The 16,253-nt window shown below is 32.1% G+C and overlaps 1 protein-coding gene across 3 annotated transcripts in view; it reads right to left on the minus strand.

Moving 5' to 3' along the window:
* The window catches only part of LOC127700556 (cystathionine beta-synthase-like), an 80,423-nt gene extending 64,223 nt beyond the window's left edge, over positions 1–16,200 (minus strand). Inside the window, exon 1 of one of the 3 annotated variants that reach the window (XM_052204103.1) lies at positions 16,052–16,200. The gene's annotated coding sequence lies outside the window, so the exon portion shown is untranslated. The remainder of the gene's footprint in view (positions 1–16,051) is intronic. The other 2 variants (XM_052204102.1, XM_052204104.1) reach the window with 2 other exon arrangements.
* Between the last annotated feature and the right edge of the window lie 53 nt (positions 16,201–16,253).

Below are 16,253 nucleotides of genomic sequence, written 5' to 3' on the forward strand. Positions count from 1 at the left end.
AGCGTAATTTGTACTTATCTCCCATGCCTATCAATTTTGCACTTAAAAATACGTGTCTCATCCTAGCGTTTAAAAGACATCTCAGTTCCGTTAGGGCTAAGGAAAATAATTTATTTGGCCTTTGGTATAATGCAGAATGCACGAAGTCTCTAATTACAAAAAATAACGGGCGCACATATCAACCAATCAGGATTAGCTATACTCTTAATTCTGAATACCATGTTATGCTCATAAAATGGCTGCCCCCATAAAATCTAATGGTGTATTGTAACCTATACGCTATTTAATACTTTCTAGAATCATGCAATTCATAGTTCGTTAGATGCATAAATATATATGCCACACAAAAATCATCTTCAAAACGTTCTGGCATTACTCTCTGAATTTTCACAATTTTTTATCAGAGGTAACCCCAGTCAAAAAATGTGAAAAAAAAAATTCTGATTTTTTTAGTAAATGCGGTACTGCTAAAAAGGGCCTGAAGATAATGTCCACTTTCTCCAATGATTCTTTATATGTCATCAAGTACTGATTATATTGATACCAAAACCGATCCAATATGTAACTACTACGGTGAATTTTGAACAACAGTTTTAAATGAAACCATTTTCGTATAAAAGTACATTTTTGAAAAAGACTATAGCATTTCAAAATGTGAAAAATGTGTAAATATTTGTGTTGAAACATCGAAAACTATTCGTTAACTACAAAATGTCATGCCTATTCTAATTTTTATAGTCTGCCATTCGAGTGAACATTTCAATGTTCGAAGGGGATCATTTCTGTACATTTTCACTGAATTTGGTAATTTCGATAACAGCACTTGGATCGAGATTGTCATGTTTAAAAATCGATTTGTATATCCAAACTCTAGACGTGTATGTGCTTTTTTCAAACAAATCGGCAGAAGTTCAGAAAATGACATATTCTCTCCACAGTAAGTCAAAAGTCGAACCCACCCTTGTTTCTAAGGTAAAACGCTATACAAATATGAAACAGACTATAGCTTAAAAACTAGTTAATCAATAATTCATTTGTCACCAAATAATACGGTTTCACATCAAATATCAAGTAAAATTACTGTTTATGACACTTTTTGAGCACTATGATAAAGAAATGTCGACGCTATATAGATTGAAATAAACAATTAATTTCCCCATAGGCGACAATGATAGCCTTTTTCGAGATACAGACTTTAGAAAGCTGATTATTTTAACGAAACCTTGCTAGAATTTAAGAAAAGTTATTAGGACAGTATTTTTTGGTCCAAAAAATATAGGTTCGCGTTGCTTTTCTTAGCGTAATTTGTACTTATCTCCCATGCCTATCAATTTTGCACTTAAAAATACGTGTCTCATCCTAGCGTTTAAAAGACATCTCAGTTCCGTTAGGGCTAAGGAAAATAATTTATTTGGCCTTTGGTATAATGCAGAATGCACGAAGTCTCTAATTACAAAAAATAACGGGCGCACATATCAACCAATCAGGATTAGCTATACTCTTAATTCTGAATACCATGTTATGCTCATAAAATGGCTGCCCCCATAAAATCTAATGGTGTATTGTAACCTATACGCTATTTAATACTTTCTAGAATCATGCAATTCATAGTTCGTTAGATGCATAAATATATATGCCACACAAAAATCATCTTCAAAACGTTCTGGCATTACTCTCTGAATTTTCACAATTTTTTATCAGAGGTAACCCCAGTCAAAAAATGTGAAAAAAAAAATTCTGATTTTTTTAGTAAATGCGGTACTGCTAAAAAGGGCCTGAAGATAATGTCCACTTTCTCCAATGATTCTTTATATGTCATCAAGTACTGATTATATTGATACCAAAACCGATCCAATATGTAACTACTACGGTGAATTTTGAACAACAGTTTTAAATGAAACCATTTTCGTATAAAAGTACATTTTTGAAAAAGACTATAGCATTTCAAAATGTGAAAAATGTGTAAATATTTGTGTTGAAACATCGAAAACTATTCGTTAACTACAAAATGTCATGCCTATTCTAATTTTTATAGTCTGCCATTCGAGTGAACATTTCAATGTTCGAAGGGGATCATTTCTGTACATTTTCACTGAATTTGGTAATTTCGATAACAGCACTTGGATCGAGATTGTCATGTTTAAAAATCGATTTGTATATCCAAACTCTAGACGTGTATGTGCTTTTTTCAAACAAATCGGCAGAAGTTCAGAAAATGACATATTCTCTCCACAGTAAGTCAAAAGTCGAACCCACCCTTGTTTCTAAGGTAAAACGCTATACAAATATGAAACAGACTATAGCTTAAAAACTAGTTAATCAATAATTCATTTGTCACCAAATAATACGGTTTCACATCAAATATCAAGTAAAATTACTGTTTATGACACTTTTTGAGCACTATGATAAAGAAATGTCGACGCTATATAGATTGAAATAAACAATTAATTTCCCCATAGGCGACAATGATAGCCTTTTTCGAGATACAGACTTTAGAAAGCTGATTATTTTAACGAAACCTTGCTAGAATTTAAGAAAAGTTATTAGGACAGTATTTTTTGGTCCAAAAAATATAGGTTCGCGTTGCTTTTCTTAGCGTAATTTGTACTTATCTCCCATGCCTATCAATTTTGCACTTAAAAATACGTGTCTCATCCTAGCGTTTAAAAGACATCTCAGTTCCGTTAGGGCTAAGGAAAATAATTTATTTGGCCTTTGGTATAATGCAGAATGCACGAAGTCTCTAATTACAAAAAATAACGGGCGCACATATCAACCAATCAGGATTAGCTATACTCTTAATTCTGAATACCATGTTATGCTCATAAAATGGCTGCCCCCATAAAATCTAATGGTGTATTGTAACCTATACGCTATTTAATACTTTCTAGAATCATGCAATTCATAGTTCGTTAGATGCATAAATATATATGCCACACAAAAATCATCTTCAAAACGTTCTGGCATTACTCTCTGAATTTTCACAATTTTTTATCAGAGGTAACCCCAGTCAAAAAATGTGAAAAAAAAAATTCTGATTTTTTTAGTAAATGCGGTACTGCTAAAAAGGGCCTGAAGATAATGTCCACTTTCTCCAATGATTCTTTATATGTCATCAAGTACTGATTATATTGATACCAAAACCGATCCAATATGTAACTACTACGGTGAATTTTGAACAACAGTTTTAAATGAAACCATTTTCGTATAAAAGTACATTTTTGAAAAAGACTATAGCATTTCAAAATGTGAAAAATGTGTAAATATTTGTGTTGAAACATCGAAAACTATTCGTTAACTACAAAATGTCATGCCTATTCTAATTTTTATAGTCTGCCATTCGAGTGAACATTTCAATGTTCGAAGGGGATCATTTCTGTACATTTTCACTGAATTTGGTAATTTCGATAACAGCACTTGGATCGAGATTGTCATGTTTAAAAATCGATTTGTATATCCAAACTCTAGACGTGTATGTGCTTTTTTCAAACAAATCGGCAGAAGTTCAGAAAATGACATATTCTCTCCACAGTAAGTCAAAAGTCGAACCCACCCTTGTTTCTAAGGTAAAACGCTATACAAATATGAAACAGACTATAGCTTAAAAACTAGTTAATCAATAATTCATTTGTCACCAAATAATACGGTTTCACATCAAATATCAAGTAAAATTACTGTTTATGACACTTTTTGAGCACTATGATAAAGAAATGTCGACGCTATATAGATTGAAATAAACAATTAATTTCCCCATAGGCGACAATGATAGCCTTTTTCGAGATACAGACTTTAGAAAGCTGATTATTTTAACGAAACCTTGCTAGAATTTAAGAAAAGTTATTAGGACAGTATTTTTTGGTCCAAAAAATATAGGTTCGCGTTGCTTTTCTTAGCGTAATTTGTACTTATCTCCCATGCCTATCAATTTTGCACTTAAAAATACGTGTCTCATCCTAGCGTTTAAAAGACATCTCAGTTCCGTTAGGGCTAAGGAAAATAATTTATTTGGCCTTTGGTATAATGCAGAATGCACGAAGTCTCTAATTACAAAAAATAACGGGCGCACATATCAACCAATCAGGATTAGCTATACTCTTAATTCTGAATACCATGTTATGCTCATAAAATGGCTGCCCCCATAAAATCTAATGGTGTATTGTAACCTATACGCTATTTAATACTTTCTAGAATCATGCAATTCATAGTTCGTTAGATGCATAAATATATATGCCACACAAAAATCATCTTCAAAACGTTCTGGCATTACTCTCTGAATTTTCACAATTTTTTATCAGAGGTAACCCCAGTCAAAAAATGTGAAAAAAAAAATTCTGATTTTTTTAGTAAATGCGGTACTGCTAAAAAGGGCCTGAAGATAATGTCCACTTTCTCCAATGATTCTTTATATGTCATCAAGTACTGATTATATTGATACCAAAACCGATCCAATATGTAACTACTACGGTGAATTTTGAACAACAGTTTTAAATGAAACCATTTTCGTATAAAAGTACATTTTTGAAAAAGACTATAGCATTTCAAAATGTGAAAAATGTGTAAATATTTGTGTTGAAACATCGAAAACTATTCGTTAACTACAAAATGTCATGCCTATTCTAATTTTTATAGTCTGCCATTCGAGTGAACATTTCAATGTTCGAAGGGGATCATTTCTGTACATTTTCACTGAATTTGGTAATTTCGATAACAGCACTTGGATCGAGATTGTCATGTTTAAAAATCGATTTGTATATCCAAACTCTAGACGTGTATGTGCTTTTTTCAAACAAATCGGCAGAAGTTCAGAAAATGACATATTCTCTCCACAGTAAGTCAAAAGTCGAACCCACCCTTGTTTCTAAGGTAAAACGCTATACAAATATGAAACAGACTATAGCTTAAAAACTAGTTAATCAATAATTCATTTGTCACCAAATAATACGGTTTCACATCAAATATCAAGTAAAATTACTGTTTATGACACTTTTTGAGCACTATGATAAAGAAATGTCGACGCTATATAGATTGAAATAAACAATTAATTTCCCCATAGGCGACAATGATAGCCTTTTTCGAGATACAGACTTTAGAAAGCTGATTATTTTAACGAAACCTTGCTAGAATTTAAGAAAAGTTATTAGGACAGTATTTTTTGGTCCAAAAAATATAGGTTCGCGTTGCTTTTCTTAGCGTAATTTGTACTTATCTCCCATGCCTATCAATTTTGCACTTAAAAATACGTGTCTCATCCTAGCGTTTAAAAGACATCTCAGTTCCGTTAGGGCTAAGGAAAATAATTTATTTGGCCTTTGGTATAATGCAGAATGCACGAAGTCTCTAATTACAAAAAATAACGGGCGCACATATCAACCAATCAGGATTAGCTATACTCTTAATTCTGAATACCATGTTATGCTCATAAAATGGCTGCCCCCATAAAATCTAATGGTGTATTGTAACCTATACGCTATTTAATACTTTCTAGAATCATGCAATTCATAGTTCGTTAGATGCATAAATATATATGCCACACAAAAATCATCTTCAAAACGTTCTGGCATTACTCTCTGAATTTTCACAATTTTTTATCAGAGGTAACCCCAGTCAAAAAATGTGAAAAAAAAAATTCTGATTTTTTTAGTAAATGCGGTACTGCTAAAAAGGGCCTGAAGATAATGTCCACTTTCTCCAATGATTCTTTATATGTCATCAAGTACTGATTATATTGATACCAAAACCGATCCAATATGTAACTACTACGGTGAATTTTGAACAACAGTTTTAAATGAAACCATTTTCGTATAAAAGTACATTTTTGAAAAAGACTATAGCATTTCAAAATGTGAAAAATGTGTAAATATTTGTGTTGAAACATCGAAAACTATTCGTTAACTACAAAATGTCATGCCTATTCTAATTTTTATAGTCTGCCATTCGAGTGAACATTTCAATGTTCGAAGGGGATCATTTCTGTACATTTTCACTGAATTTGGTAATTTCGATAACAGCACTTGGATCGAGATTGTCATGTTTAAAAATCGATTTGTATATCCAAACTCTAGACGTGTATGTGCTTTTTTCAAACAAATCGGCAGAAGTTCAGAAAATGACATATTCTCTCCACAGTAAGTCAAAAGTCGAACCCACCCTTGTTTCTAAGGTAAAACGCTATACAAATATGAAACAGACTATAGCTTAAAAACTAGTTAATCAATAATTCATTTGTCACCAAATAATACGGTTTCACATCAAATATCAAGTAAAATTACTGTTTATGACACTTTTTGAGCACTATGATAAAGAAATGTCGACGCTATATAGATTGAAATAAACAATTAATTTCCCCATAGGCGACAATGATAGCCTTTTTCGAGATACAGACTTTAGAAAGCTGATTATTTTAACGAAACCTTGCTAGAATTTAAGAAAAGTTATTAGGACAGTATTTTTTGGTCCAAAAAATATAGGTTCGCGTTGCTTTTCTTAGCGTAATTTGTACTTATCTCCCATGCCTATCAATTTTGCACTTAAAAATACGTGTCTCATCCTAGCGTTTAAAAGACATCTCAGTTCCGTTAGGGCTAAGGAAAATAATTTATTTGGCCTTTGGTATAATGCAGAATGCACGAAGTCTCTAATTACAAAAAATAACGGGCGCACATATCAACCAATCAGGATTAGCTATACTCTTAATTCTGAATACCATGTTATGCTCATAAAATGGCTGCCCCCATAAAATCTAATGGTGTATTGTAACCTATACGCTATTTAATACTTTCTAGAATCATGCAATTCATAGTTCGTTAGATGCATAAATATATATGCCACACAAAAATCATCTTCAAAACGTTCTGGCATTACTCTCTGAATTTTCACAATTTTTTATCAGAGGTAACCCCAGTCAAAAAATGTGAAAAAAAAAATTCTGATTTTTTTAGTAAATGCGGTACTGCTAAAAAGGGCCTGAAGATAATGTCCACTTTCTCCAATGATTCTTTATATGTCATCAAGTACTGATTATATTGATACCAAAACCGATCCAATATGTAACTACTACGGTGAATTTTGAACAACAGTTTTAAATGAAACCATTTTCGTATAAAAGTACATTTTTGAAAAAGACTATAGCATTTCAAAATGTGAAAAATGTGTAAATATTTGTGTTGAAACATCGAAAACTATTCGTTAACTACAAAATGTCATGCCTATTCTAATTTTTATAGTCTGCCATTCGAGTGAACATTTCAATGTTCGAAGGGGATCATTTCTGTACATTTTCACTGAATTTGGTAATTTCGATAACAGCACTTGGATCGAGATTGTCATGTTTAAAAATCGATTTGTATATCCAAACTCTAGACGTGTATGTGCTTTTTTCAAACAAATCGGCAGAAGTTCAGAAAATGACATATTCTCTCCACAGTAAGTCAAAAGTCGAACCCACCCTTGTTTCTAAGGTAAAACGCTATACAAATATGAAACAGACTATAGCTTAAAAACTAGTTAATCAATAATTCATTTGTCACCAAATAATACGGTTTCACATCAAATATCAAGTAAAATTACTGTTTATGACACTTTTTGAGCACTATGATAAAGAAATGTCGACGCTATATAGATTGAAATAAACAATTAATTTCCCCATAGGCGACAATGATAGCCTTTTTCGAGATACAGACTTTAGAAAGCTGATTATTTTAACGAAACCTTGCTAGAATTTAAGAAAAGTTATTAGGACAGTATTTTTTGGTCCAAAAAATATAGGTTCGCGTTGCTTTTCTTAGCGTAATTTGTACTTATCTCCCATGCCTATCAATTTTGCACTTAAAAATACGTGTCTCATCCTAGCGTTTAAAAGACATCTCAGTTCCGTTAGGGCTAAGGAAAATAATTTATTTGGCCTTTGGTATAATGCAGAATGCACGAAGTCTCTAATTACAAAAAATAACGGGCGCACATATCAACCAATCAGGATTAGCTATACTCTTAATTCTGAATACCATGTTATGCTCATAAAATGGCTGCCCCCATAAAATCTAATGGTGTATTGTAACCTATACGCTATTTAATACTTTCTAGAATCATGCAATTCATAGTTCGTTAGATGCATAAATATATATGCCACACAAAAATCATCTTCAAAACGTTCTGGCATTACTCTCTGAATTTTCACAATTTTTTATCAGAGGTAACCCCAGTCAAAAAATGTGAAAAAAAAAATTCTGATTTTTTTAGTAAATGCGGTACTGCTAAAAAGGGCCTGAAGATAATGTCCACTTTCTCCAATGATTCTTTATATGTCATCAAGTACTGATTATATTGATACCAAAACCGATCCAATATGTAACTACTACGGTGAATTTTGAACAACAGTTTTAAATGAAACCATTTTCGTATAAAAGTACATTTTTGAAAAAGACTATAGCATTTCAAAATGTGAAAAATGTGTAAATATTTGTGTTGAAACATCGAAAACTATTCGTTAACTACAAAATGTCATGCCTATTCTAATTTTTATAGTCTGCCATTCGAGTGAACATTTCAATGTTCGAAGGGGATCATTTCTGTACATTTTCACTGAATTTGGTAATTTCGATAACAGCACTTGGATCGAGATTGTCATGTTTAAAAATCGATTTGTATATCCAAACTCTAGACGTGTATGTGCTTTTTTCAAACAAATCGGCAGAAGTTCAGAAAATGACATATTCTCTCCACAGTAAGTCAAAAGTCGAACCCACCCTTGTTTCTAAGGTAAAACGCTATACAAATATGAAACAGACTATAGCTTAAAAACTAGTTAATCAATAATTCATTTGTCACCAAATAATACGGTTTCACATCAAATATCAAGTAAAATTACTGTTTATGACACTTTTTGAGCACTATGATAAAGAAATGTCGACGCTATATAGATTGAAATAAACAATTAATTTCCCCATAGGCGACAATGATAGCCTTTTTCGAGATACAGACTTTAGAAAGCTGATTATTTTAACGAAACCTTGCTAGAATTTAAGAAAAGTTATTAGGACAGTATTTTTTGGTCCAAAAAATATAGGTTCGCGTTGCTTTTCTTAGCGTAATTTGTACTTATCTCCCATGCCTATCAATTTTGCACTTAAAAATACGTGTCTCATCCTAGCGTTTAAAAGACATCTCAGTTCCGTTAGGGCTAAGGAAAATAATTTATTTGGCCTTTGGTATAATGCAGAATGCACGAAGTCTCTAATTACAAAAAATAACGGGCGCACATATCAACCAATCAGGATTAGCTATACTCTTAATTCTGAATACCATGTTATGCTCATAAAATGGCTGCCCCCATAAAATCTAATGGTGTATTGTAACCTATACGCTATTTAATACTTTCTAGAATCATGCAATTCATAGTTCGTTAGATGCATAAATATATATGCCACACAAAAATCATCTTCAAAACGTTCTGGCATTACTCTCTGAATTTTCACAATTTTTTATCAGAGGTAACCCCAGTCAAAAAATGTGAAAAAAAAAATTCTGATTTTTTTAGTAAATGCGGTACTGCTAAAAAGGGCCTGAAGATAATGTCCACTTTCTCCAATGATTCTTTATATGTCATCAAGTACTGATTATATTGATACCAAAACCGATCCAATATGTAACTACTACGGTGAATTTTGAACAACAGTTTTAAATGAAACCATTTTCGTATAAAAGTACATTTTTGAAAAAGACTATAGCATTTCAAAATGTGAAAAATGTGTAAATATTTGTGTTGAAACATCGAAAACTATTCGTTAACTACAAAATGTCATGCCTATTCTAATTTTTATAGTCTGCCATTCGAGTGAACATTTCAATGTTCGAAGGGGATCATTTCTGTACATTTTCACTGAATTTGGTAATTTCGATAACAGCACTTGGATCGAGATTGTCATGTTTAAAAATCGATTTGTATATCCAAACTCTAGACGTGTATGTGCTTTTTTCAAACAAATCGGCAGAAGTTCAGAAAATGACATATTCTCTCCACAGTAAGTCAAAAGTCGAACCCACCCTTGTTTCTAAGGTAAAACGCTATACAAATATGAAACAGACTATAGCTTAAAAACTAGTTAATCAATAATTCATTTGTCACCAAATAATACGGTTTCACATCAAATATCAAGTAAAATTACTGTTTATGACACTTTTTGAGCACTATGATAAAGAAATGTCGACGCTATATAGATTGAAATAAACAATTAATTTCCCCATAGGCGACAATGATAGCCTTTTTCGAGATACAGACTTTAGAAAGCTGATTATTTTAACGAAACCTTGCTAGAATTTAAGAAAAGTTATTAGGACAGTATTTTTTGGTCCAAAAAATATAGGTTCGCGTTGCTTTTCTTAGCGTAATTTGTACTTATCTCCCATGCCTATCAATTTTGCACTTAAAAATACGTGTCTCATCCTAGCGTTTAAAAGACATCTCAGTTCCGTTAGGGCTAAGGAAAATAATTTATTTGGCCTTTGGTATAATGCAGAATGCACGAAGTCTCTAATTACAAAAAATAACGGGCGCACATATCAACCAATCAGGATTAGCTATACTCTTAATTCTGAATACCATGTTATGCTCATAAAATGGCTGCCCCCATAAAATCTAATGGTGTATTGTAACCTATACGCTATTTAATACTTTCTAGAATCATGCAATTCATAGTTCGTTAGATGCATAAATATATATGCCACACAAAAATCATCTTCAAAACGTTCTGGCATTACTCTCTGAATTTTCACAATTTTTTATCAGAGGTAACCCCAGTCAAAAAATGTGAAAAAAAAAATTCTGATTTTTTTAGTAAATGCGGTACTGCTAAAAAGGGCCTGAAGATAATGTCCACTTTCTCCAATGATTCTTTATATGTCATCAAGTACTGATTATATTGATACCAAAACCGATCCAATATGTAACTACTACGGTGAATTTTGAACAACAGTTTTAAATGAAACCATTTTCGTATAAAAGTACATTTTTGAAAAAGACTATAGCATTTCAAAATGTGAAAAATGTGTAAATATTTGTGTTGAAACATCGAAAACTATTCGTTAACTACAAAATGTCATGCCTATTCTAATTTTTATAGTCTGCCATTCGAGTGAACATTTCAATGTTCGAAGGGGATCATTTCTGTACATTTTCACTGAATTTGGTAATTTCGATAACAGCACTTGGATCGAGATTGTCATGTTTAAAAATCGATTTGTATATCCAAACTCTAGACGTGTATGTGCTTTTTTCAAACAAATCGGCAGAAGTTCAGAAAATGACATATTCTCTCCACAGTAAGTCAAAAGTCGAACCCACCCTTGTTTCTAAGGTAAAACGCTATACAAATATGAAACAGACTATAGCTTAAAAACTAGTTAATCAATAATTCATTTGTCACCAAATAATACGGTTTCACATCAAATATCAAGTAAAATTACTGTTTATGACACTTTTTGAGCACTATGATAAAGAAATGTCGACGCTATATAGATTGAAATAAACAATTAATTTCCCCATAGGCGACAATGATAGCCTTTTTCGAGATACAGACTTTAGAAAGCTGATTATTTTAACGAAACCTTGCTAGAATTTAAGAAAAGTTATTAGGACAGTATTTTTTGGTCCAAAAAATATAGGTTCGCGTTGCTTTTCTTAGCGTAATTTGTACTTATCTCCCATGCCTATCAATTTTGCACTTAAAAATACGTGTCTCATCCTAGCGTTTAAAAGACATCTCAGTTCCGTTAGGGCTAAGGAAAATAATTTATTTGGCCTTTGGTATAATGCAGAATGCACGAAGTCTCTAATTACAAAAAATAACGGGCGCACATATCAACCAATCAGGATTAGCTATACTCTTAATTCTGAATACCATGTTATGCTCATAAAATGGCTGCCCCCATAAAATCTAATGGTGTATTGTAACCTATACGCTATTTAATACTTTCTAGAATCATGCAATTCATAGTTCGTTAGATGCATAAATATATATGCCACACAAAAATCATCTTCAAAACGTTCTGGCATTACTCTCTGAATTTTCACAATTTTTTATCAGAGGTAACCCCAGTCAAAAAATGTGAAAAAAAAAATTCTGATTTTTTTAGTAAATGCGGTACTGCTAAAAAGGGCCTGAAGATAATGTCCACTTTCTCCAATGATTCTTTATATGTCATCAAGTACTGATTATATTGATACCAAAACCGATCCAATATGTAACTACTACGGTGAATTTTGAACAACAGTTTTAAATGAAACCATTTTCGTATAAAAGTACATTTTTGAAAAAGACTATAGCATTTCAAAATGTGAAAAATGTGTAAATATTTGTGTTGAAACATCGAAAACTATTCGTTAACTACAAAATGTCATGCCTATTCTAATTTTTATAGTCTGCCATTCGAGTGAACATTTCAATGTTCGAAGGGGATCATTTCTGTACATTTTCACTGAATTTGGTAATTTCGATAACAGCACTTGGATCGAGATTGTCATGTTTAAAAATCGATTTGTATATCCAAACTCTAGACGTGTATGTGCTTTTTTCAAACAAATCGGCAGAAGTTCAGAAAATGACATATTCTCTCCACAGTAAGTCAAAAGTCGAACCCACCCTTGTTTCTAAGGTAAAACGCTATACAAATATGAAACAGACTATAGCTTAAAAACTAGTTAATCAATAATTCATTTGTCACCAAATAATACGGTTTCACATCAAATATCAAGTAAAATTACTGTTTATGACACTTTTTGAGCACTATGATAAAGAAATGTCGACGCTATATAGATTGAAATAAACAATTAATTTCCCCATAGGCGACAATGATAGCCTTTTTCGAGATACAGACTTTAGAAAGCTGATTATTTTAACGAAACCTTGCTAGAATTTAAGAAAAGTTATTAGGACAGTATTTTTTGGTCCAAAAAATATAGGTTCGCGTTGCTTTTCTTAGCGTAATTTGTACTTATCTCCCATGCCTATCAATTTTGCACTTAAAAATACGTGTCTCATCCTAGCGTTTAAAAGACATCTCAGTTCCGTTAGGGCTAAGGAAAATAATTTATTTGGCCTTTGGTATAATGCAGAATGCACGAAGTCTCTAATTACAAAAAATAACGGGCGCACATATCAACCAATCAGGATTAGCTATACTCTTAATTCTGAATACCATGTTATGCTCATAAAATGGCTGCCCCCATAAAATCTAATGGTGTATTGTAACCTATACGCTATTTAATACTTTCTAGAATCATGCAATTCATAGTTCGTTAGATGCATAAATATATATGCCACACAAAAATCATCTTCAAAACGTTCTGGCATTACTCTCTGAATTTTCACAATTTTTTATCAGAGGTAACCCCAGTCAAAAAATGTGAAAAAAAAAATTCTGATTTTTTTAGTAAATGCGGTACTGCTAAAAAGGGCCTGAAGATAATGTCCACTTTCTCCAATGATTCTTTATATGTCATCAAGTACTGATTATATTGATACCAAAACCGATCCAATATGTAACTACTACGGTGAATTTTGAACAACAGTTTTAAATGAAACCATTTTCGTATAAAAGTACATTTTTGAAAAAGACTATAGCATTTCAAAATGTGAAAAATGTGTAAATATTTGTGTTGAAACATCGAAAACTATTCGTTAACTACAAAATGTCATGCCTATTCTAATTTTTATAGTCTGCCATTCGAGTGAACATTTCAATGTTCGAAGGGGATCATTTCTGTACATTTTCACTGAATTTGGTAATTTCGATAACAGCACTTGGATCGAGATTGTCATGTTTAAAAATCGATTTGTATATCCAAACTCTAGACGTGTATGTGCTTTTTTCAAACAAATCGGCAGAAGTTCAGAAAATGACATATTCTCTCCACAGTAAGTCAAAAGTCGAACCCACCCTTGTTTCTAAGGTAAAACGCTATACAAATATGAAACAGACTATAGCTTAAAAACTAGTTAATCAATAATTCATTTGTCACCAAATAATACGGTTTCACATCAAATATCAAGTAAAATTACTGTTTATGACACTTTTTGAGCACTATGATAAAGAAATGTCGACGCTATATAGATTGAAATAAACAATTAATTTCCCCATAGGCGACAATGATAGCCTTTTTCGAGATACAGACTTTAGAAAGCTGATTATTTTAACGAAACCTTGCTAGAATTTAAGAAAAGTTATTAGGACAGTATTTTTTGGTCCAAAAAATATAGGTTCGCGTTGCTTTTCTTAGCGTAATTTGTACTTATCTCCCATGCCTATCAATTTTGCACTTAAAAATACGTGTCTCATCCTAGCGTTTAAAAGACATCTCAGTTCCGTTAGGGCTAAGGAAAATAATTTATTTGGCCTTTGGTATAATGCAGAATGCACGAAGTCTCTAATTACAAAAAATAACGGGCGCACATATCAACCAATCAGGATTAGCTATACTCTTAATTCTGAATACCATGTTATGCTCATAAAATGGCTGCCCCCATAAAATCTAATGGTGTATTGTAACCTATAAGGTCCTGGTAAAACAAAATGTATAGAATCAGTTTGCCAAAAATATACCACTTATCATGCTTATTTATAATAACTTGTGAGTATCCGGCAAATGAAAAGATGAAGATATAGTTGTGTATAAGATAGTTGTTGCAAAGTTTTTACATTGTAATCAACTGATCAATATAAACTAAATCAACTAACAAAAGGTAATCACATTCAATGAACATGATGAGTTGGGATTCAGTTTGTCTAATTAATCTTGTAAAGGCATACATTAACTATAGTGAACTAGTAGTAACAGAAATATGTTAAAAACAAACAAGCTCATACAAAAGCAGCAAAGGAACTTAAATCAAAGGAGATGTCATAATTTAAACTTTGAGTAGCTGAAGAAGAACATAATGTTACCCGACCTAAATATGTATATGTGTCCTAAAACATTGTAAAATGTGGGCTAAAAACTTACAGAATTTTCAGTCTTTCAAACTGGTGGGGATTGTCTTGGTTGGACTTGTCATTGATCCAGATTGTCCTGTTACTCTAAAATTGACTATATTCCCTAGATAAATGTCAATCTTACCAGCCTAAAGGAATGTAAGCAGATCTTGGCAATCGGCCAGTTTGCTTGGTAATGCTGACAATCTCTGACCTCATTTGTTTAGGTAATCATCGGGTTACACATCACAGAATTTTGTCAGCATGATGTTTAAACAATTATGTTAAAAATAACACCAAATATTTTATAGTTTAATGTCAAACAGGTCAGGAATAACCACCAATTGGTGGACTATACCTCAATTGACGTATAATCCACCAATTGACATATATTGGTATAGACCAATTGACGTATAATGCAAGTTTTTTGTAATAAAACGCTAGTCTGGGATAGGAGCATCATTTTGCAACTTGCAACCTATTTTATAACCATTATTGAATCCTCCTAAAGTTTCAGTTTTGTCAAAGCCTGCTGCATCACTTGAGAATGCATGTGTATAACAATTCTTTTGTTAAAACATCTGTACTATTGACCATGATTGACTTTTAATAATGAAAGTCAAGTATTATCAAAGAGCTCCATTCACCTTGTGAGTTGTACTCATAATCACATGACTGAAGACAGTATTGATGTCCATTGACCGGTGATTAGTGGAAAATTTACCAATCAAGAATTGACAAGATAACAATAGAAGAAACTGCAAATACAATTATTGATTAAATGCAATATGTTATGTCACTATACTTAACTAGGAATGTTTGACATGTTTTCATACCATAATATGGTTATAAGAAAACAATGCTCCATTTTGGTTGTATAGTTTGCTTTGAAATACAAAGAATTATACTTCAATTGGTCTATACCATTATATGTCAATTGGTGGATTATACGTCAATTGAGGTATAATCCACCAATTGGTGGTTATTCCTGACCTGTCAAAGACACTGATGACGTTTCATATCTTTTATACTAATTCTACGCACATGTTTCCTTTATAACTAATTCTTTGCCCTATATACTCTTATATACCTGATTTTGAGTTTGTCTGATATTTGTCTGGATTACCAAATTACGTTGAAACAGCAACTGACAGATTGTTTACAGCACAGATCTATCACACGTGTGTCAAAATAAATTTTTCCTATTAACTATTTATTGGACAAACCTGGTAGGTGTGTCATAAGGTAAAACCTATAAAGACCTTGACCTTATTTTTGCGATTTAGAAAAAA

Source organism: Mytilus californianus, unplaced genomic scaffold (genome assembly GCF_021869535.1).
Source record: "Mytilus californianus isolate M0D057914Y unplaced genomic scaffold, xbMytCali1.0.p SCAF_5, whole genome shotgun sequence".
NCBI lineage: Eukaryota > Metazoa > Mollusca > Bivalvia > Mytilida > Mytilidae > Mytilus > Mytilus californianus.